At 43.5% G+C, this 22,945-nt stretch overlaps 5 non-coding genes across 5 annotated transcripts; 1 reads left to right on the forward strand and 4 right to left on the reverse strand.

Annotated features, from left to right (window-relative positions):
• Nucleotides 1–7,251: 7,251 nt before the first annotated feature.
• LOC135007479 (U1 spliceosomal RNA) lies at nucleotides 7,252–7,415 on the reverse strand. Its single transcript, XR_010207455.1, has one exon. It is a non-coding gene; the product is annotated as a U1 spliceosomal RNA (small nuclear RNA).
• A 1,965-nt stretch (nucleotides 7,416–9,380) lies between these two features.
• LOC135007477 (U1 spliceosomal RNA) lies at nucleotides 9,381–9,543 on the reverse strand. The gene has a single exon (XR_010207453.1). It is a non-coding gene; the product is annotated as a U1 spliceosomal RNA (small nuclear RNA).
• Nucleotides 9,544–9,695: 152 nt separating this feature from the next.
• Nucleotides 9,696–9,859, reverse strand: LOC135007478 (U1 spliceosomal RNA). The gene has a single exon (XR_010207454.1). It is a non-coding gene; the product is annotated as a U1 spliceosomal RNA (small nuclear RNA).
• Nucleotides 9,860–10,534: 675 nt separating this feature from the next.
• On the reverse strand, nucleotides 10,535–10,697 carry LOC135007480 (U1 spliceosomal RNA). The gene has a single exon (XR_010207456.1). It is a non-coding gene; the product is annotated as a U1 spliceosomal RNA (small nuclear RNA).
• Nucleotides 10,698–14,595: 3,898 nt separating this feature from the next.
• On the forward strand, nucleotides 14,596–14,669 carry TRNAN-AUU (transfer RNA asparagine (anticodon AUU)). Its single transcript has one exon. It is a non-coding gene; the product is annotated as a tRNA-Asn (tRNA).
• Nucleotides 14,670–22,945: the final 8,276 nt, after the last annotated feature.

Raw genomic sequence — 22,945 nt, forward strand, 5'->3', positions numbered from 1 at the left:
GACAAACCAAACGGCAGCGTCTGAAACTGATAGTGACAGTTTTGTACAACGAACCTGAGGTACCCCTGGTGTGAGGGGTAATTGGAACGTGGAGATACGCATCCTTGATGTCCAAGGATACCATAAAGTCCCCTTCTTCCAGGTTCGCTATCACTGCTCTGAGTGACTCCATCTTGAACTTGAACTTCTTTATGTACAGGTTCAAGGACTTCAGATTTAGAATAGGCCTTACCGAGCCATCCGGCTTCGGTACCACAAAAAGAGTGGAATAATACCCCTTCCCTTGTTGTAGAAGAGGTACCTTGACTATCACCTGCTGAGAATACAGCTTGTGAATGGCTTCCAAAACCGTCTCCCTTTCTGAGGGGGACGTTGGTAAAGCAGACTTCAGGAAACGGCGAGGTGGCTCTGTCTCTAATTTCAACCTGTACCCCTGAGATATTATCTGCAGGATCCAGGGATTTACCTGCGAGTGAGCCCACTGCGCGCTGTAATTCTTGAGACGACCGCCTACCGCCCCCGAGTCCGCTTGCGAAGCCCCAGCGTCATGCTGAGGCTTTTGTAGAAGCCGGGGAGGGCTTCTGTTCCTGGGAAGGAGCTGCCTGTTGCTGTCTCTTCCCTCGTCCTCTGCCTCGTGGCAGATATGAATAGCCCTTTGCTCTCTTATTTTTAAAGGAACGAAAGGGCTGCGGTTGAAAGGTCGGTGCCTTTTTCTGTTGGGGAGTGACTTGAGGTAGAAAGGTGGATATCCCGGCCGTAGCCGTGGCCACCAAATCCGATAGACCGACCCCAAATAACTCCTCTACGCATCGCCTGTCCACTGTCGTGTCCATAAAGCTCTTCTGGCCGAAATGGACATAGCACACTTACCCGTGATGCCAGTGTGCAGATATCTCTCTGTGCATCACGCATATAAAGAAATGCATCCTTTATTTGTTCTAACGACAGTAAAATATTGTCCCTGTCCAGGGTATCAATATTTTCGATCAGGGACTCTGACCAAACTACCCCAGCACTGCACATCCAGGCAGTCGCAATAGCTGGTCGTAGTATAACACCTGCATGTGTGTATATACCTTTTTGGATATTTTCCATCCTCCTATCTGATGGATCTTTAAGTGCGGCCGTCTCAGGAGAGGGTAACGCCACTTGTTTTGATAAGCGTGTTAGCGCTTTGTCCACCCTAGGAGGTGTTTCCCAGCGCTCCCTAACCTCTGGCGGGAAAGGGTATAAAGCCAATAACTTCTTTGAAATTAGCAGTTTTTTATCGGGGCACCCCACGCTTCATCACACACGTCATTTAATTCTTCTGATTCGGTAAAAACTACTGGTAGTTTTTTCACACCCCACATAATACCCTGTTTAGTGGTACCTGTAGTATCAGCTAAATGTAACATCTCCTTTATTGCCAAAATCATATAACGTGTGGCCCTACTGGAAAATACGGTTGATTCGTCACCTTCACCACCGGAATCAGTGCCTGTGTCTGGGTCTGTGTCGACCGACTGAGGCAAGGGGCGTTTTACAGCCCCTGACGGTGTTTGAGGCGCCTGGACAGGCACTAATTGAGTGTCCGGCCGCCTCATGTCGGCAAACGACTGCTTAAGCGAGTTGACGCTATCCCGTAATTCCACAAATAAAGGCATCCATTCTGGTGTCGACCCCCTAGGAGGTGACATCCTCATATTTGGCAATTGCTCCGCCTCCACACCAATAACGTCCTCATACATGTCGACACACACGTACCGACACACAGCAGACACACAGGGAATGCTCTATACGAAGACAGGACCCACTAGCCCTTTGGGGAGACAGAGGGAGAGTCTGCCAGCACACACCAAAAAGCGCTATATATGACAGGGATAGCCTTATGATTAAGTGCTCCCTTATAGCTGCTTTTATATTAATATATTGCCATTTATTTTGCCCCCCCTCTCTGTTATACCCTGTTTCTGTAGTGCAGTGCAGGGGAGAGACCTGGGAGCCTTCCTGACCAGCGGAGCTGTGACAGAAAATGGCGCCGTGTGCTGAGGAGATAGGCCCCGCCCCTTTTTCGGCGGGCTCGTCTCCCGCTATTTAGTACATTTAGGCAGGGGTAAATATCTCCATATAGCCTCTGGGGCTATATGTGAGGTATTTTTAGCCTTTTTAAAGGTTTTCATTTGCCTCCCAGGGCGCCCCCCCCCCCCAGCGCCCTGCACCCTCAGTGACTGCCGTGTGAAGTGTGCTGAGAGGAAAATGGCGCACAGCTGCAGTGCTGTGCGCTACCTTAAGAAGACTGCAGGAGTCTTCAGCCGCCGATTCTGGACCTCTTCTTGCTTCAGCATCTGTGAGGGGGCCGGCGGCGTGGCTCCGGTGACCATCCAGGCTGTACCTGTGATCGTCCCTCTGGAGCTTCATGTCCAGTAGCCAAGAAGCCAATCCATCCTGCACGCAGGTGAGTTCACTTCTTCTCCCCTCTGTCCCTCGTTGCAGTGATCCTGTTGCCAGCAGGAATCACTGTAAAATAAAAAACCTAAGCTAAACTCTCTAAGCAGCTCTTTATGAGAGCCACCTAGAATTGCACCCTTCTCGGCCGGGCACAAAAATCTAACTGGAGTCTGGAGGAGGGTCATAGGGGGAGGAGCCAGTACACACCACCTGACCTGTAAAAGCTTTACTTTTGTGCCCTGTCTCCTGCGGAGCCGCTATTCCCCATGGTCCTTTCAGGAACCCCAGCATCCACTTAGGACGATAGAGAAAGATAATTTTAAAGCCTCCTGTTAGGCCATCATCTACACGACATAGCCCTGAATTTTCCAATGCGCAGCTCTTTGCAAAAGAGAGATATTGGCATGGAAAAGCTGTCTTGTACCTTTGCATTTTTCTCCCAAACGAAGGACACTAGAAAGAAAATTTTAAAGCCTCCTGTTAGGCCATCATCTACACGGCATAGCCCTGAATTTTCCAATGCGCAGCTCTTTGCAAAAGAGAGATATTGGCAAGGAAAAGCTGTCTTGTACCTTTGCATTTTTCTCCCATACGAAGGACACTAGAAAGAAAATTTTAAAGCCTCCTGTTATTCCATCATCTACACGACATAGCCCTGAATTTTCCAATGCGCAGCTCTTTGCAAAAGAGAGATATTGGCAAGGAAAAGCTGTCTTGTACCATTGCATTTTTCTCCCAAACGAAGGACACTAGAAAGAAAATGTTAAAGCCTCCTGTTAGGCCATCATCTACACGACATAGCCCTGAATTTTCCAATGCGTAGCTCTTTGCAAAAGAGAGATATTGGCAAGGAAAAGCTGTCTTGTACCTTTGCATTTTTCTCCCAAACGAAGGACACTAGAAAGATAATTTTAAAGCCTCCTGTTAGGCCATCATCTACACGACATAGCCCTGAATTTTCCAATGCGCAGCTCTTTGCAAAAGAGAGATATTGGCAAGGAAAAGCTGTCTTGTACCTTTGCATTTTTCTCCCAAAAGAAGGACACTAGAAAGAAAATTTTAAAGCCTACTGTTAGGCCATCATCTACAAGACATAGCCCTGAATTTTCCAATGCGTAGCTCTTTGCAAAAGAGAGATATTGGCAAGGAAAAGCTGTCTTGTACCTTTGCATTTTTCTCCCAAACGAAGGACACTAGAAAGAAAATTTTAAAGCCTACTGTTAGGCCATCATCTACAAGACATAGCCCTGAATTTTCCAATGCGTAGCTCTTTGCAAAAGAGAGATATTGGCAAGGAAAAGCTGTCTTGTACCTTTGCATTTTTCTCCCAAACGAAGGACACTAGAAAGATAATTTTAAAGCCTCCTGTTAGGCCATCATCTACACGACATAGCCCTGATTTTTACAATGCGCAGCTCTTTGCAAAAGAGAGATATTGGCAAGGAAAAGCTGTCTTGTACCTTTGCATTTTTCTCCCAAACGAAGGACACTAGAAAGATAATTTTAAAGCCTCCTGTTAGGCAATCATCTACACGACATAGCCCTGAATTTTCCAATGCACAGCTCTTTGCAAAAGAGAGATATTGGCAAGGAAAAGCTGTCTTGTACCTTTGCATTTTTCTCCCAAACGAAGGACACTAGAAAGAAAATTTTAAAGCTTCCTGTTAGGCCATCATCTACACGGCATAGCCCTGAATTTTCCAATGCGCAGCTCTTTGCAAAGGAGAGATATTGGCAAGGAAAAGCTGTCTTGTACCTTTGCATTTTTCTCCCAAACGAAGGACACTAGAATGAAAATTTTAAAGCCTCCTGATAGTGCTTCATCTACACGGTATAGCCCTGAATTTTCCAATGCGCAGCTCTTTGCAAAAGAGAGATATTGGCAAGGAAAAGCTGTCTTGTACCTTTGCATTTTTCTCCCAAACGAAGGACACTAGAAAGATAATTTTAAAGCCTACTGTTAGGCCATCATCTACACGACATAGCCCTGAATTTTCCAATGCGCAGCTCTTTGCAAAAGAAAGATATTGGCAAGGAAAAGCTGTCTTGTACCTTTGCATTTTTCTCCCAAACGAAGGACACTAGAAAGAAAATTTTAAAGCCTCCTGTTAGGCCATCATCTACACGACATAGCCCTGAATTTTCCAATGCGCAGCTCTTTGCAAAAGAGAGATATTGGCAAGGAAAAGCTGTCTTGTACCTTTGCATTTTTCTCCCAAACGAAGGTCACTAGAAAGAAAATTTTAAAGCCTCCTGTTAGGCCATCATCTACACGACATAGCCCTGAATTTTCCAATGCGCAGCTCTTTGCAAAAGAGAGATATTGGCAAGGAAAAGCTGTCTTGTACCTTTGCATTTTTCTCCCAAACGAAGGACACTAGAAAGAAAATTTTTAAGCCTCCTGTTAGGCCATCATCTACACGGCATAGCCCTGAATTTTCCAATGCGCAGCTCTTTGCAAAAGAGAGATATTGGCAAGGAAAAGCTGTCTTGTACCTTTGCATTTTTCTCCCAAACGAAGGACACTAGAAAGAAAATTTTAAAGCCTCCTGTTAGTGCTTCATCTACACGGTATAGCCCTGAATTTTCCAATGCCCAGCTCTTTGCAAAAGAGAGATATTGGCAAGGAAAAGCTGTCTTGTACCTTTGCATTTTTCTCCCAAACGAAGGACACTAGAAAGAAAATTTTAAAGCCTCCTGTTAGGCCATCATCTACACGACATAGCCCTGAATTTTCCAATGCGCAGCTCTTTGCAAAAGAGAGATATTGGCAAGGAAAAGCTGTCTTGTACCTTTGCATTTTTCTCCCAAACGAAGGACACTAGAAAGATAATTTTAAAGCCTCCTGTTAGGCCATCATCTACACGACATAGCCCTGAATTTTCCAATGCGCAGCTCTTTGCAAAAGAGAGATATTGGCAAGGAAAAGCTGTCTTGTACCTTTGCATTTTTCTCCCAAACGAAGGACACTAGAAAGATAATTTTAAAGCCTCCTGTTAGGCCATCATCTACACGACATAGCCCTGAATTTTCCAATGCGCAGCTCTTTGCAAAAGAGAGATATTGGCAAGGAAAAGCTGTCTTGTACCTTTGCATTTTTCTCCCAAACGAAGGTCACTAGAAAGAAAATTTTAAAGCCTCCTGTTAGGCCATCATCTACACGACATAGCCCTGAATTTTCCAATGCGCAGCTCTTTGCAAAAGAGAGATATTGGCAAGGAAAAGTTGTCTTGTACCTTTGCATTTTTCTCCCAAACGAAGGACACTAGAAAGAAAATTTTAAAGCCTCCTGTTAGGCCATCATCTACACGACATAGCCCTGAATTTTCCAATGCGCAGCTCTTTGCAAAAGAGAGATATTGGCAAGGAAAAGCTGTCTTGTACCTTTGCATTTTTCTCCCAAACGAAGGACACTAGAAAGAAAATGTTAAAGCCTCCTGATAGGCCATCATCTACACGACATAGCCCTGAATTTTCCAATGCGCAGCTCTTTGCAAAAGAGAGATATTGGCAAGGAAAAGCTGTCTTGTACCTTTGCATTTTTCTCCCAAACGAAGGACACTAGAAAGAAAATTTTAAAGCCTCCTGTTAGGCCATCATCTACACGACATAGCCCTGAATTTTCCAATGCGCAGCTCTTTGCAAAAGAGAGATATTGGCAAGGAAAAGCTGTCTTGTACCTTTGCATTTTTCTCCCAAACGAAGGACACTAGAAAGATAATTTTAAAGCCTCCTGTTAGGCCATCATCTACACGACATAGCCCTGAATTTTCCAATGCGCAGCTCTTTGCAAAAGAGAGATATTGGCAAGGAAAAGCTGTCTTGTACCTTTGCATTTTTCTCCCAAACGAAGGACACTAGAAAGATAATTTTAAAGCCTCCTGTTAGGCCATCATCTACACGACATAGCCCTGAATTTTCCAATGCGCAGCTCTTTGCAAAAGAGAGATATTGGCAAGGAAAAGCTGTCTTGTACCTTTGCATTTTTCTCCCAAACGAAGGTCACTAGAAAGAAAATTTTAAAGCCTCCTGTTAGGCCATCATGCTTCGTGTGTCAGGAGCATGTGAGTGTCAGGTGCGTGTGTGTGTCAGGCGCTGCGTGTGTCAGGCGCTGCGTGTGTCAGGCGCTGCGTGTGTCAGGCGCTGCGTGTGTCAGGCGCTGCCTGTGCGTTAGGCGCTGCGTGTCTGTGTGTGTCAGGCGCTGCGTGTCTGTGTGTGTCAGGCGCTGCGTGTGTGTCAGGCGCTGCCTGTGCGTGTGTGCCAGGCGCTGCCTGTGCGTGTGTGTCAGGCGCCGCGTGTCTGTCAGGCGCCGCGTGTGCGTCAGGCGCCGCGTGTGCGTCAGGCGCCGCGTGTCTATGTGCGTCAGGCGCCGCGTGTCTATGTGCGTCAGGCGCCGCGTGTGAGTGTGTGCGTGTGTGTCAGGTCCGTGTGAGTGTCAGGTGCTGCGTCTGTGTGTGCGTGTGTCAGGTGCTGCGTGTGAGTGTGTGCGCGTGTGTCAGGTCCGTGTGAGTGTCAGGTGCTGTGTGTGTGTGTGTCAGGTGCTGTGTGTGTGCGTGTGTGTCAGGTGCTGTGTGTGTGTGTGTGTGTGTGTCAGGTGCTGTGTGCGTGTGCGTCCAGCGCTGCATATGCGTATGCGTGTCAGGCGTTGCATGTCTGTGTGTGTCAGGCGCTGCGTGTCTGGGGGGGGTGGCCGGACACACAGCTGAGAGGGGGGGGGGGGTGGCTGGACACACAGCAGAGAGGGGAGGGTGACCGGACACACAGCAGGGAGGGGAGGGGGTAGGGGGTGGCCGAACACAGCAGGAAGAGGGGGGAGTTGACCAGAAGAAAGCACAAACACAGTCCCCCACTACCACAAATAATGCAGTTGAGTTTCCCACATTTGGGGAAATCACAGGGGTCAGCATACCCAGAATGCAATGAATGAACCTCACCCTGGGAGAACAATCTTCATGACCATGGTATCTCCTATGCAAAATAAGTATGATTTGGGATAGGGCTGGGGAGGGCCGCTGCAGCCCTTGTAGATTCTTATAAATAAAAGTTCTTCTTTTCTTGTCAAAATTAATAGCTAAGAATAGGCTGCCTGAGGCAGCCCCCTCTTAAGTGGCCTGCTACTGAAGGCACCAACTACAAACTGAGCTCCCTGTTCATGGAAGCGAGGTTATAGAGGAGGGGGCGCTGAGCATCTTGGGAACAGTCAAAAGCTTTGAGCCTGTTGGTGCCTCAGATCAAGATCCTACTCTACACCCCAATGTGAATCCTTGTGGAGTCCAGTGTACCCCACAGAAGAAATGAATGTGTCACACCCATTGGCAGCAACATTAGAATAGCTGCTGATGGGCACAATTGAGAAAGGAAGGGGGGAAAACATTTGAATCCAGCACATATATGTAATTTGAATATGTAATTTGTACCTTCCTACTTTAAAATGTAATGGATGAACCTCACCCTGTGAGAACTATCTTCATGATCAAGAGATCTCATACGCAAGAAAAGCATGTGCTGGGATAGGGCTGTGGAGGGCGGCTGCTCGGGCACACACCCGTCAAGTTAAGGAGATTCAACTGAGGAAGCACAAGGGAACTGCAGGGAGACCACATATTTTCAGATGAACATGAGAGGGCGGAAGGCTGCCTAATACTGAAGCACCCTCAAACATCAAACCATATGCAACAACTAGTACAAGCATTCCTGGGGAAAGGTCTGCAGCAGATGGATTTGCATACGGTGATGTCATCCAAGCAATGGGCATAGTTGGCTGCAACCCTCGTCTGCATATGAAAAGAGAAAATGGTCACGCAGGGCATGGCGGCCTTTGTGGGGTTGCGCTTGGATGACCCCTAGATCGCTTTATACACCCCCATCAGTGTGGGGCTCATGTTGGCCATGCCCAAGCCCCTGAAGCATTCAAGCTGATTTCTTGCAGCAGCTGGACCCAGTAACAGCTCCAGAGTTGCTCTACAAGACAAGTAAAAGGGTGTGAGCCCTGCAGCACCACCTGTAGTTTGCATACACACATATATAGGACAGCATCTCTTATATGCCCCAGGGGCAATAAAATAGTAGCCTTATCTAGGGTATCCGTCCATGCCGCTACAGCACTACACACCCAGGCCGACGCAATTGCCGGTCTGAGTAAGGTACCTGAATGTGTATAAATGGACTTCAGGGTAATCTCCTGTTTGCGGTCAGCAGACTCTTTGAGGGTAGCCGTATCCTGGGATGGGAGGGCTACCTTCTTGGATAAGCGTGTTAATGCTTTGTCCACCCAAGGGGAGGATTCCCATCGTAACCTATCCGTTGATGGGAAAGGGGAATCCTTTTGGAAATCTGCAGGAGATTCCCAAGCTTTTTCACATAACTCGTTCAGCTCGTGTGAGGGGGGAAAGGTTACCTCAGGCTTCTTTCCCTTGTACATATGTACCCTCTTGTCAGGGATAGGGGGCTCCTCTGTGATGTGCAAAACATCTTTTATTGCCATAATCATATATCAAATGTATTTTGCCAATTTTGGCTGTAACTTTGCATCATCGTAATCGACACTGGAGTCAGAATCCGTGTCGGTATCTGTGTCAACAATCTGGATAGTGGGCGCTTATGAGACCCTGACAGTCCCTGCGACATAGGATTAGGCATTGGTTGAGACCCTGACTGTCCCAAAGCTTCTGCCTTGTCTAATCTTTTGTGCAATGAGTTTACACTAGCATTTTAAACATTCCACATATCCATCCAATCAGGTGTCGGCGGAGACACCACGTTCATTTGCTCCCGCTCCTCTCTAATATAGCCTTCTTCCTCAGACATGTCGACACACGTGTACCGACACACTACACACACAGGGAATGCTTTTTCTGAAGACAGTTTCCCCACAAGGCCCTTTGGAGAGACAGAGAGAGAGTATGCCAGCAGACAGCAAACTAGGCTGGAGAGAGACCTAAGACAAAGAAATCTGAATTATATGAAAGCCGACCAGTGGAAACACAAATTATGCAGCCAAGTTTCCCACATTTGGGGAAATCACAGGGGCAGCACACCCAGAGTGCAATGGGTGAGTCTTGCCCTGGGAGAAGCACCTTCATGATCATAGTATCTCACCTGGCAGGTAAGTAGGAGTTGGGCTAGAGCTGGGGAGGGTCGCTGCTCGGGCACCCCCCTGTCAAATGAAGGAGATCCAACTGAGGCAGCACAAGGGAACTCTCGAAAGAAGAACAAGGCTAGAGGAAGATCTGAGACAAAGAAATCTGACTTTTACCAGAGCTGACCAGAGGAAAGCACAAACACAGTCCCCCACTACCACAAATAATGCAGTCGAGTTTCCCACATTTGGGGAAATCACAGGGGTTAGCATACTCAGAATGCAATGAATGAACCTCACCCTGGGAGAACAATCTTCATGACCATGGTATCTCCTATGCAAAATAAGTATGATTTGGGATAGAGCTGGGGAGGGCCGCTGCTCAGGCACATCTCTGTCAAGTAAAGGAGATTCAACTGAGGCAGCACAAGGGAACTCTCATCTGGGGACAACAACTGCAGGGAGAACACATATTTTCAGATGAACATGGGAGGGCAGAAGGCTGCCTAATACTGAAGCACCCCCAAACAACAAACCAAATGCAACAACTAGTACAAGCATTCCTGGGGGAAGGCCTGCAGCAGATGGATTTGCATACGGTGATGTCATCCAAGCAGTGGGTCAAAGTTGGCTTCAACCCTCATCTGCATATGAAAAGAGAAAAGGGGCGTGCAGGGCATGGCGGCCTTTTGCGGCGCTTGGATGACCCCTAGTTCGCATTAAACACCTCCACCCTCCTTCGGTGTGGGGCTCATGTTGGCTATGCCCCAGCCCCTGAAGCATTCAAGCTGATTTCTTGCAGCAGCTGGGCACTGTAACAGCTCCAGAGCTGCTCTGTAAGGCAAGTAAAAGGGTGTGGGCACTGCAGCACTACCTGTAGTTCGCATTGTGCGTTGGAAGGCACAAAGTAAGCAGACAGGAGGAGAAGTCAGGATAGTGCACAAGGGTATAGAAGGGAGGGGCTCAAAAAAAAAAGAAGTGGAAACAGACAGCAAACTAGGCTGGAGAGAGACCTGAGACAAAGAGATCTGAATTATATGAAAGCAGACCAGTGGAAACACAAATTATGCAGTCAAGTGTCCCACATTTGGGGAAATCGCAGGAGCAGCACACCCAGAGTGCAATGGGTGAGCCTTGCCCTGGGAGAAGCACCTTCCTGATCATAGTATCTCACTTGGCACGTAAGTAGGAGTTGGGCTAGAGCTGGGGAGGGTCGCTGCTCGGGCACCCCCCTGTCAAGTGAAGGAGATCCAACTGAGGCAGCACAAGGGAACTCTCAAAAGAAGAACAAGGCTAGAGGAAGATCTGAGACAAAGAAATCTGACCTGTTTTTCCCAAGAGGAAACTATATTAGGAATGCAGACATATGATGGTGGCCCTGTTGGCACCACCGATAACTGACTGGGTAAATGTTTCAGTAATATCAGAGTAAGGTTGGATAAATCTGTGTCCCAGACACAGACGTAGAGAATAGATGTGATATTCATGGCTATGTTTCTTTTCCCTCAGGCCCCGCTGGGTCGCAAAAATGTTATTTTGCCCAGTTACTACACACTGATACTGACACGGATACTGATACTTATGTCGACCATAAGTTTCCTGATTAGATCCAATATTGGCAAGGAGCATTCAGTACATGATTGTGGATATTATGGACATATTAAAATCACTGAAGACCCTGCTGTTCCTGACAAAGGGGTCTATATGTATGTATATATAGATATATAATGAAAGCTGATGTAACGTTCCTCCATCTCTGTTTGAGAAAGTCTGGGCCAGCTCGACAAAATGGTTTCAAATCCCCAAAAGGATTCTGGTTGTTTATTCATTTCCCGCCGCGGACAGAATACAAATACATGTGCATGGGTGAGTAGTAGTATTCAAGAATTGGTCGAATACCTTGTCATCCGATATAGATACCCTGGAGAGATGGGATACTCCTTACGTTGTATCATATCAAGGACACTGCAGCATACTTACGTGAGACTGCAAGGGATATAGGACTCTTGAGTTCACGGGCCAATTTCATGGCAGTGTCGGATAGGAGGGCATTGTGGATTCACCAAGAGAATGCTGATGCTGACTCCAAGAAGAAAGGGAGTCTCTTCCCTATGAAGGTGAAGCCTTGTTTGGTGATATCTAATTAGCACACAGGTAAGGAATTAAGAAAATCTTTATTTAAGGGTGAAGATGTTTCTCACAAAATCGTTGCCCCAATGCATCGTTGAAATTCAAGCTGGAAAGATGATTTTAATATATCACTTGTACATTTTGTATTGCTCTTCTGGTGACAATGTAGTTTGTTTTTGTCAATTACCATTTTAATAATAGGGTAAAGAAAATTAAGTGGATTTTTGAAAGAAAACAATACTGTCAATATACTATTAAAACAAATTAAAATGGTAAAAGTTATTGTACTTTAAGTAAAAATAAAAGAGACAAAATATCAATCCCAGTTTTGGATTACTTTAATTAACAAAAAAAAATGCATATAGCAGAGGATAGTTTCAATCTGCCTACCTCTGGGTTATGGGCCCAGCATGCTTCCATTGCTGTACTCTGCTGCACATGTAAGTGCAAGAGATCCTGAAGCACTCACTCATCATGGGAAAGTACCAATGTGTTTCTTCGTTGGTTGATAGAAGAAACATCTTACAAAAACTCTCCAGATTATTGACTTTTTTAAGTTTTTCTAGGAAACGTTTTAGATGAATGCTTATTAGCATTTGTCAGTATGTACTTTTGCAAAGTGTCTCTGTGGCGCAATCAGTTAGTATGTACGGCTATTAACCAAAAGGTTAGTGGTTCAATCCCACCCAGGGACGTAATTGACCTTGTTATCAGATTTTTGTGATCTTTAAGTAGACAAGTCAAATTTCATACCCCCTGTTATTGTGTAGGGTACCTGGCCTTCTCTGATGTAATCAGAGTTAGATTTGATTCAGTGATTTTATAAAAAAAGCTAGGAAGCACAATTTAGCAGTGGGTAGCAGAGAAAAAAAATATGCTGGCAGAAAAATCCAATTGAGTGATTAAACAGCTCTTTATTTTCTGGCTTTATTTTTATGCTAACAAATTTGTTCTCTGAAAAGTGTCCACAAAGCCAAGTCTCTGATTAACACCTTTGTAAGGATGGTTTTTCACCTATTACTAAATTAAACTTGCTTCATTGGAAAGGCAGCAAGATGCATCCTCATTTCAATGTCTACTGAAATAATACAGGTTGACACCAGGAAACATTAACGCCACTGCATCCTTGCTGCTTTCTCATGTGGAAGTCTGTTTAATGTGAAAACAAGGTGATATCTAATTAGCACACAGGTAAGGAATTAAGAAAATCTTTATTTAAGGGTGAAGATGTTTCTCACAAAATCGTTGCCCCAATGCATCATTGAAATTCAAGCTGGAAAGATGATTTTAATATATCACTTGTACATTTTGTATTGCTCTTCTGGTGACAATGTAGTTTGTTTTTGTCAATTACCATTTTAATAATAGTGTAAAGAAAATTAAGTGGATTTTTGAAAGAAAACAATACTGTCAATATACTATTAAAACAAATTAAAATGGTAAAAGTTATTGTACTTTAAGTAAAAATAAAAGAGCCAAAATATCAATCCCAGTTTTGGATTACTTTAATTAACAAACAAAAAAATGCATATAGCAGAGGATAGTTTCAATCTGCCTACCTCTGGGTTATGGGCCCAGCATGCTTCCATTGCTGTACTCTGCTGCACATGTAAGTGCAAGAGATCCTGAAGCACTCACTCATCATGGGAAAGTACCAATGTGTTTCTTCGTTGGTTGATAGAAGAAACATCTTACAAAAACTCTCCAGATTATTGACTTTATTAAGTTTTTCTAGGAAACGTTTTAGATGAATGCTTATTAGCCTTTGTCAGTATGTACTTTTGCAAAGTGTTTCTGTGGCACAATCAGTTAGTGTGTACGGCTTTTAACCAAAAGGTTGGTGGTTCAATCCCACCCAGGGACGTAATTGACCTTGTCATCAGATTTTGGTGATATTTAAGTAGACAAGTCAAAATTTCAAACCCCCTCTTATTGTGTAGGGTACCTGGCCTTCTCTGATGTAATCAGAGTTAGATTTGATTCAGTGATTTTATAAAAACATCTAGGAAGCACAATTTAGCAGTGGGTTGCAGAGAAAAAGAAATATGCTTGCAAAAAAATCAAATTGCTTGATTTAACAGCTCTTAATTTTCTTGCTTAATTTTTATGCTAACAAATTTGTTCTCTGAAAAGTGTCCACAAAGCCAAGTCTCTGATTAACACCTTTGTAGGGATGGTTTTTCACCTATTACTAAATTAAACTTGCTTCATTGGAAAGGCAGCAAGATGCATCCTCATTTCAATGTCTACTGAAATAATACAGGTTGACACCAGGAAACATTAACGCCACTGCATCCTTGCTGCTTTCTCATGTGGAAGTCTGTTTAATGTGAAAACAAGGTGATATCTAATTAGCACACAGGTAAGGAATTACGAAAATCTTTATTTAAGGGTGAAGATGTTTCTCACAAAATTGTTGCCCCAATGCATCATTGAAATTCAAGCTGGAAAGATGATTTTAATATATCACTTGTACATTTTGTATTGCTCTTCTGGTGACAATGTAGTTTTTTTTGTCAATTACCATTTTAATAACAGGGTAAAGAAAATTAAGTGGATTTTTGAAAGAAAACTATACTGTCAATATACTATTAAAACAAATTAAAATGGTAAAAGTTATTGTACTTTAAGTAAAAATAAAAGAGCAAAAATATCAATCCCAGTTTTGATTACTTAAATTAACAAAAAAAATGCATATAGCAAAGGATAGTTTCAATCTGCCTACCTCTGGGTTATGGGTCCAGCATGCTTCCATTGCAGTACTCTGCTGCACATGTAAGTGCAAGAGATCCTGAAGCACTCACTCATCATGGGAAAGTACCAATGTGTTTATTCGTTGGTTGATGGAAGAAACATCTTACAAAAACTCTCCAGATTATTGATTTTTTTATGTTTTTCTAGGAAACGTTCTAGATGTATGCTTATTAACCTTTGTCAGTATGCACTTTTTGCAAAGTGTCTCTGTGGCGCAATCGGTTAGTGTGTTCGGCTATTAACCGAAAGGTTGGTGGTTCAATCCCACCCAGGGACGTAATTAAACTTGTGATCAGATTTTGGTGATATTTAAGTAGACAAGTCAAAATTTCAAACCCCCTCTTATGGTGTAGGGTACATGGCCTTCTCTGATGTAATCAGAGTTAGATTTGATTCAGTGATTTTATAAAAAAACAGCTAGGAAGCACAATTTAGCAGTGGGTTGCAGAGAAAAAAAATATGCTGGCAGAAAAATCCAATCGAGTGATTAAACAGCTCTTCATTTTCTGGCTTTATTTTTATGCTAACAAATTTGTTCTCTGAAAAGTGTCCACAAAGCCAAGTCTCTGATTAACACCTTTGTAAGGATGGTTTTTCACCTATTACTAAATTAAACTTGCTTAATTGGAAAGGCAGCAAGATGCATCCTCATTTCAATGTCTACTGAAATAATACAAGTTGACACCAGGAAACATTAACGCCACTGCATCCTTGCTGCTTTCTCATGTGGAAGTCTGTTTAATATGAAAACAAGGTGATATCTAATTAGCACACAGGTAAGGAATTAAGAAAATCTTTATTTAAGGGTGAAGATGTTTCTCACAAAATCGTTGCCCCAATGCATCATTGAAATTCAAGCTGGAAATATGATTTTAATATATCACTTGTACATTTTGTATTGCTCTTCTGGTGACAATGTAGTTTGTTTTTGTCAATTACCATTTTAATAATAGGGTAAAGAAAATGAAGTGGATTTTTGAAAGAAACCAATACTGTCAATATACTATTAAAACAAATTAAAATGGTAAAAGTTGTTGTACTTTAAGTAAAAATAAAAGAGCCAAAATATCAATCCCAGTTTTGGATTTCTTTAATTAACAAAAAAAATGCATATAGCAGAAGATAGTTTCAATCTGCCTACCTCTGGGTTATGGGCCCAGCATGCTTCCATTGCTGTACTCTGCTGCACATGTAAGTGCAAGAGATCCTGAAGCACTCACTCATCATGGGAAAGTACCAATGTGTTTCTTCGTTGGTTGATGGAAGAAACATCTTACAAAAACTCTCCAGATTATTGACTTTTTAAAGTTTTTCTAGGAAACGTTTTAGATGAATGCTTATTAGCCTTTGTCAGTATATACTTTTACAAAGTGTCTCTGTGGCGCAATCAGTTAGTATGTACGGCTATTAACCAAAAGGTTGGTGGTTCAATCCCACCCAGGTACCTAATTGACCTTGTTATCAGATTTTGGTGATCTTTAAGTAGACAAGTCAAAATTTCAAACCCCCTGTTATGGTGTAGGGTACCTGGCCTTCTCTGATGTAATCAGAGTTAGATTTGATTCAGTGATTTTATAAAAACAGCTAGGAAGCACAATTTAGCAGTGGTTTGCAGAGAAAAAAAATATGCAGGCAGAAAAATCCAATTGAGTGATTAAACAGCTCTTTATTTTCTGGCTTTATTTTTATGCTAACAAATTTGTTCTCTGAAAAGTGTCCACAAAGCCAAGTCTCTGATTAACACCTTTGTAAGGATGGTTTTTCACCTATTACTAAATTAAACTTGCTTCATTGGAAAGGCAGCAAGATGCATCCTCATTTCAATGTCTACTGAAATAATACAGGTTGACACCAGGAAACATTAACGCCACTGCATCCTTGCTGCTTTCTCATGTGGAAGTCTGTTTAATGTGAAAACAAGGTGATATCTAATTAGCACACAGGTAAGGAATTAAGAAAATCTTTATTAAAGGGTGAAGATGTTTCTCACAAAATCGTTGCCCCAATGCATCATTGAAATTCAAGCTGGAAAGATGATTTTAATATATCACTTGTACATTTTGTATTGCTCTTCTGGTGACAATGTAGTTTGTTTTTGTCAATTACCATTTTAATAATAGGGTAAAGAAAATTAAGTGGATTTTTGAAAGAAAACAATACTGTCAATATACTATTAAAACAAATTAAAATGGTAAAAGTTATTGTACTTTAAGTAAAAATAAAAGAGCCAAAATATCAATCCCAGTTTTGGATTACTTTAATTAACAAACAAAAAAATGCATATAGCAGAGGATAGTTTCAATCTGCCTACCTCTGGGTTATAGGCCCAGCATGCTTCCATTGCTGTACTCTGCTGCACATGTAAGTGCAAGAGATCCTGAAGCACTCACTCATCATGGGAAAGTACCAATGTGTTTCTTCGTTGGTTGATAGAAGAAACATCTTACAAAAACTCTCCAGATTATTGACTTTTTTAAGTTTTTCTAGGAATCGTTTTAGATGAATGCTTATTAGCAATTGTCAGTATGGACTTTTGCAAAGTGTCTCTGTGGCGCAATCAGTTAGTGTGTACGGCTATTAACCAAAAGGTTGGTGGTTCAATCCCACCCAGGGACGTAATTGACCTTGTTATCAGATTTTGGTGATCTTTAAGTAGACAAGTCAAATTTCATACCCCCTGTTATGGTGTAGGGTACCTGGCCTTCTCTGATGTAATCAGAGTTAGATTTGATTCAGTGATTTTATAAAAACATCTAGGAAGCACAATTTAGCAGTGGGTTGCAGAGAAAAAGAAATATGCTGGCAAAAAAATCAAATTGCGTGATTAAACAGCTCTTCATTTTCTGGCTTTATTTTTATGCTAACAAATTTGTTCTCTGAAAAGTGTCCACAAAGCCAAGTCTCTGATTAACACCTTTGTAGGGATGGTTTTTCACCTATTACTAAATTAAACTTGCTTCATTGGAAAGGCAGCAAGATGTATCCTCATTTCAATGTCTACTGAAATAATACAGGTTGACACCAGGAAACATTAACGCCACTGCATCCTTGCTGCTTTCTCATGTGGAAGTCTGTTTAATGTGAAAACAAGGTGATATCTAATTAGCACACAGGTAAGGAATTAAGAAAATCTTTATTTAAGGGTGAAGATGTTTCTCACAAAATTGTTGACCCAATGCATCATTGAAATTCAAGCTGGAAAGATGATTTTAATATATCACTTGTACATTTTGTATTGCTCTTCTGGTGACAATGTAGTTTGTTTTTGTCAATTACCATTTTAATAATAGGGTACAGAAAATGAAGTGGATTTTTGAAAGAAAACAATACTGTCGATATTCTATTAAAACAAATTAAAATGGTAAAAGTTATTGTACTTTAAGTAAAAATAAAAGAGACAAAATATCAATCCCAGTTTTGGATTACTTTAATTAACAAAAAAAAATGCATATAGCAGAGGATAGTTTCAATCTGCCTACCTCTGGGTTATGGGCCCAGCATGCTTCCATTGCAGTACTCTGCTGCACATGTAAGTGCAAGAGATCCTGAAGCACTCACTCATCATGGGAAAGTACCAATGTGTTTCTTCGTTGGTTGATGGAAGAAACATCTTACAAAAACTCTCCAGATTATTGACTTTTTAAAGTTTTTCTAGGAAACGTTTTAGATGAATGCTTATTAGCCTTTGTCAGTATGAACTTTTGCAAAGTGTCTCTGTGGCGCAATCAGTTAGTATGTACGGCTATTAACCATAAGGTTGGTGGTTCAATCCCACCCAGGGACCTAATTGACCTTGTTATCAGATTTTGGTGATCTTTAAGTAGACAAGTCAAAATTTCAAACCCCCTCTTATGGTGTAGGGTACCTGGCCTTCTCTGATGTAATCAGAGTTAGATTTGATTCAGTGATTTTATAAAAACAGCTAGGAAGCACAATTTAGCAGTGGGTTGCAGAGAAAAAAAATATGCTGGCAGAAAAATCCAATTGAGTGATTAAACAGCTCTTCATTTTCTGGCTTTATTTTTATGCTAACAAATTTGTTCTCTGAAAAGTGTCCACAAAGCCAAGTCTCTGATTAACACCTTTGTAAGGATGGTTTTTCACCTATTACTAAATTAAACTTGCTTCATTGGAAAGGCAGCAAGATGCATCCTCATTTCAATGGTAAGTCAACCTTCTTGCCCTATGTTCCCTGTCAACGGATGAAGACGCATCATTATCTACCGCAGTCATTTTGGCCCAATAGATATGCAAGAAGTTTAGATTCCCCTTTCTTTGCAGGTAGAGGAAGGAAAAGGAAGAGGTCTGTAGCCTCTTCAAGATTGCAGGACCAGAGATTGTCCTCTGCTTCTGCCAAATCCACTGCATGACACTGGGGCTTTCTTGCAGGAGCCCACACCAGTGGGGGCACGTCTAAAACTCTTCAGTCAGTTCTGGATTCATTCGGACCTGGACTCGTGGGTTTTACAAATAGTGTCCCAAGGGTACAAACTGGGGTTTCAAGACGTTCCCCCTCACCGATTGTTCAAATTGGCCTTAGTCAGCAGGGAGAAGGTTTTTATTCAAGCCTCTTCGTGGTCCCGAAGCCGGACGGCTCAGTCAGACCAATCTTAAATCTGAAATCCCTCAATTTCTTCCTAAAGAAATTCAATTTCAAGATGGAATTTTCTCAGGGCAGTGATCTCCAGTCCGGAGGACGGAGATTTCATGGTTTTGGTAGACATAAAGGATGCCTACTTACATGTTCCCATTTAGCCACTGCCTCAAGCTACCTAAGGTTTGCAATTCAGGATTGTCATGACCAATTTCAGACATTGCCGTTTGGTCTGTCCACGGCTCCGAGGATTTTCACCAGGGTGATGGTGGAAATTATGGTTCTCCTTCGCAAGCAAGGAGTCACAATTATCCCGTACTTGGATGATCTCCTGATAAAGGCGAGATCCAGGGACCAGTTGGTGCAAAACATTGCACTCTCCCTGACAGTTCTTCAACAACATGGTTGGCTCCTAAACTTGCCAAAATCGCAGTTGGTCCCAATGACGCGGTTGTTGTTTTTGGGAGTCATACTGTTAGGCGCCGGGGTCCGCTTGATGGTCTGCGCGGCCCGGCGCCTAGCAACTAGAGACGCCGTGCACGTACAGCCGCCGGCTCCCTAGCAACGCTAGACGCCGGGTGCGCTGAGCCGCACGGACCCTAGCAACGGGGACGCCACTGGCGGACCGCGTTCCCCGTTGCTAGGCTTTAGGAAATTAAGATATTCACCTGCTCTCTGGCCGTGCAGCAAGGCAGCTGCACGGCATTTATTCTAATCAGCCTTTAGCAGCTGATTGGAGGACTCCTTGTTAAATACACTCCCAGGGCTTCTCACAGACGCCGGTAATAGCTTCCTGCATGCTGCCTTTGTTTGCTGAGAGTCTGTTTCCAGTCCTGCTGTATCCGGTCATTCCAGTCCGCAGAAGTCCGGTATTCGGGAGTTGTCATCTCATCCCAAGAGGTCGTTTGGTTCCCTGGAGTCCTGACTGATCACCGTTTTATATCCAGTGGTGTTCGTGAGTTGCGGCTCTGCCGTGTGTTGCGGCTCAGCCGCTTTACCTTTTATATTTTGTGTTTGGAGCATTTGCGGAGGGTTCCGCTTCCACAAGTCCTCTCTGGTACTTGGCGGTGCCGGGTAGGAGAATTGGACAAGTGGATATTTTGGTTGTCCTTTTTCCTGGCGGTTTCTCCGCACATATTATAGTTTTGAGTTTGCTTAGCCCCTGGCCTGGTTGTTTAGTTAGAGGGCCTCTTGTTATCACCCTGTCTCAGGTTTGGTTTCCCTTTGTCTCTCATTAAGACCGGGGGGCATCGAAGTTGGGCAGACATAATCCGCCCTTCAAACGCGGCTGCCAAGGGCTCAAGAAACCATAGTCTCGCAGGGGATTTCTGACAACATGGGTGAGACAACAGAGTTAGGGCGCCAGGGGCTATTTTCCTGTCCTGCTCCCTTCCCCAGCATTCCGTTCCAGTGCTCCAGTCCTTGCCATAAGATCTTCTCTGACCAGAGTGCTGGAATCATAACATTATTACCGGCCATACCAAAACTTAAAATTAAACGGGGTTTAATTTTTTCTCATTCAGTTTTGTGAGAGTTTATCGGCCTCATGAATCCAACAGGTTTAGGGCCAAATCCTGGTCAGCTCTTAGTCAGCCAGATTCAAGAACTTACTCAGATGGTTCAGGATCTTTTTCTTCGGGTGAAGTCGCAGGAAGATCTTTTGCGAGCTTCCCCAAGGGTAGTCCCTGAACCAAAGATGCATTTGCCTGACCGTTTTTCTGGTGATAGAAAAGAGTTTTTTAATTTTAAAGAATCCTGTAAACTTTATTTTCGTTTAAGACCGACTTCCTCGGGTACTGAATCTCAGCGGGTCGGGTTTATTATTTCTTTGCTCCAGGGGGATCCTCAGACCTGGGCATTTGGTTTAAGAGCAGAGGATCCGGCATTGTTGTCAATTGACGCTTTTTTTGAGTCTTTAGGGCTCTTGTATGATGACCCTGATAGAGAGGCGTCCGCTGAAAGTCAGTTGCGCGCTCTCAGACAGGGTAGAAATCCTGCAGAGGTTTATTGTACGGAGTTTCGCCGTTGGTCGAACGACTGTGGCTGGAATGACCCAGCCCTGCGCAGTCAGTTTCGCCTCGGCTTATCAGAGTCTATAAAAGACAGTCTCCTTCAGTACCCCGCTCCTGAGACTCTCGATAAACTCATGGAGCTTTCTATTAAGATTGATCGTCGTCTCAGAGAGCGGAGGGCTGAAAAAGGAGCACCTGTAAGGTCAAGTCCGTGTGTATATTCCATTCCTGAAGACGTAGAGGAGACCATGCAGATGGGTCTCTCCCGGCTGTCTCCTGAAGAAAGAGCCAGAAGGCAAAATTCTGGTCTTTGTCTGTACTGTGGGGGTAAGGGACATTTTGCTCGTAATTGTCCAAACAAGTCGGGAAACGCTTTGACCAGGTGAATTGTGAGGGGGTTCACCTAGGTCTGCAGCTTATCTCCTCGAATAACTCCCTTTTAGTCCCAGTTAAAGTTTCCTTTGGCAGCCTCAGTTCTTTGGTGTCGGCTTTTGTTGACAGTGGAGCTGCAGGAAACTTTATGGATTTAACTTGGGCTAAGGCCTTAGGCATTCCTCAGTTACCTTTGGGTAGGTGTGTCACCATGCATGGCTTAGATGGGAGTCCGCTGTCTAATGGGATTATTTCTCTCCGTACACCCCCTGTACTACTTACAGTAGGAGCTCTACATTCCGAGAAAATCGAGTTCTTTCTTACACATTGCCCAGCAGTTCCAGTTGTTCTGGGTCACCCTTGGCTGGCCTTTCATAATCCCACCATTGATTGGCGGTCGGGGGAGATTTCACATTGGGGTACTTTTTGTGATAAGGAATGTATCACGTTTCCAGTCAGAGTAGCAGCTATCATTCCAGAACTCATTCCGGTGGAATACCAGGAGTTTGCTGATGTTTTCTCCAAAGGCAATGCGGACATTCTGCCTCCCCATCGGCCTTATGATTGTGCTATTGAGTTAATTTCTGGTGCCGCATTGCCAAAGGGAAGATTATATGCATTATCCGGGCCAGAAACTGCGGCTATGAATGATTATGTAAAGGAGAGCCTTGAGAAAGGATTTATTAGACCATCAAAATCTCCTTTAAGTGCAGGCTTCTTCTTTGTGGAGAAAAAGGATGGCTCGCTTAGACCTTGCATTGATTTTAGAGCCCTGAATAAGATCTCAGTTAAAAACACCTATCCTTTGCCGTTGATTTCTGTACTCTTTGATCAGTTACGTTCTGCTGTGATTTTTTCTAAAATTGACCTTAGAGGAGCGTACAACCTCATCCGAATTAAATCTGGAGATGAGTGGAAAACGGCCTTCAGTACTCAGTCGGGTCACTACGAATACCTGGTGATGCCGTTCGGCCTGTCCAATGCTCCGGCAGTTTTTCAAGACCTCATTAACGATGTGCTCCGTGACTTCCTAGGGAAATTCGTGGTCGTTTACTTAGACGACATCCTGATTTTTTCTAAATCAATGGAACAACATGTTACCCAGGTGCGTCTGGTTCTTCAAAATTTATGTGAGAATCATTTATATGCCAAGCTGGAGAAGTGTGAGTTTCATGTCACGGAAGTATCTTTTTTAGGGTACATAATTTTCCATGGAACCAAAGAAACTCCAGGCCATCCTTAGTTGGGCGCAACCCACCAATTTAAAAGCAATTAAGCGTTTTTTAGGGTTTGCGAATTATTATAGAAGGTTCATTCATTCTTTTTCTGACCTGGTTGCTCCCATTGTAGCTCTGACAAAGAAAGGAGCGGATCCTACCAACTGGTCGCGTGAAGCTGAGTTGTCCTTTCGGGCCTTGAAACAAGCCTTTGTCTCGGCTCCAGTCCTCAGACATCCTAATCCGGAATTGCCCTTTGTGGTGGAGGTTGATGCCTCGGAGGTTGGAGTGGGGGCTATCCTTTCTCAAAAGGATCCGGAGTCTCTGGAGTTACATCCTTGTGCCTTTATGTCCAGGA

This window comes from Pseudophryne corroboree, unplaced genomic scaffold (assembly GCF_028390025.1).
Source record: "Pseudophryne corroboree isolate aPseCor3 unplaced genomic scaffold, aPseCor3.hap2 scaffold_2180, whole genome shotgun sequence".
NCBI classification, from domain to species: domain Eukaryota; kingdom Metazoa; phylum Chordata; class Amphibia; order Anura; family Myobatrachidae; genus Pseudophryne; species Pseudophryne corroboree.